The sequence below is a fragment of the Melitaea cinxia genome, chromosome Z (assembly GCF_905220565.1).
Source record: "Melitaea cinxia chromosome Z, ilMelCinx1.1, whole genome shotgun sequence".
Taxonomy (NCBI): Eukaryota; Metazoa; Arthropoda; class Insecta; order Lepidoptera; family Nymphalidae; genus Melitaea; species Melitaea cinxia.
In genome coordinates this window covers 13,028,402-13,029,225 of record NC_059424.1, presented here as the reverse complement: position 1 = coordinate 13,029,225, position 824 = coordinate 13,028,402, and the positions used below count along the sequence as shown (strand labels likewise).

Below are 824 nucleotides of genomic sequence, written 5' to 3'. Positions count from 1 at the left end.
TATAATTAAATAAATGATTTATATCATATGTCAATAAGTCTGCTATTTGCTTTTTACATTTTAATGACAAGTACATTACACCATTTGTAAATTTAAATCTAGAATGGAAAAATAATAAAAAAGTTTGACGAGACTTTTATAAATAAATAAATAAAATGAAATTAATTGGTAACAAAACACTGCTTACGTAAGATAAAATTCTACAAAATTCAATCCTAATACTAAAATACAAAGCTTTACACAAAAAAATAAAATAAAAAAAATGAGTTTGTGATGTCACCAATGGGACTCAGTATTGTTAAGACATCGTTGCCCCAACACTGATTTTCAGTGAGCACCGTGTATATAGGCTAATTTAGTGTTAGCGTAGCGTATTTTACTCTACGCATGCGTAGCTCTAGGAACGGGAAAGGTAAAAGCTCAATATTACGTAACGGGCCCATTAGCTCAGTTGGTTAAAGCGTTGTGCTAATAACACAAAGGTCGCGGGTTCGATCCCCACATGGGCCAATCTTTTAGAAAAAATTTATGTTTATTGTTTATTTTTTCTAGTAAACAGAAACAATAATTAACGTGATTTGTAACCTTGATATACTTTTAATTCATGCTTTATAATTTACTTTCCCTACACACTTAAAAAACGTTGCTATTATAAGTTTTATATTGTTTATATAAAAAGCGTTTAGTTTGGTTCAAGAATAAGGATAATAGATGTTCGTTAACAGACGCTGTATTCTATGCAAGGCATGACTTCAATAATGATTGATAGATTTTTTAAGTGACAACGTCAAATAAATCGATGGACGCCGTCTGGTCCCAATGGA

The 824-nt window shown here is 30.5% G+C and overlaps 1 non-coding gene across 1 annotated transcript; it reads left to right on the top strand.

Moving 5' to 3' along the window:
• Positions 1–436: 436 nt before the first annotated feature.
• Positions 437–510, top strand: Trnai-aau. Its single transcript has one exon. It is a non-coding gene; the product is annotated as a tRNA-Ile (tRNA).
• The last annotated feature ends 314 nt before the right edge of the window (positions 511–824 follow it).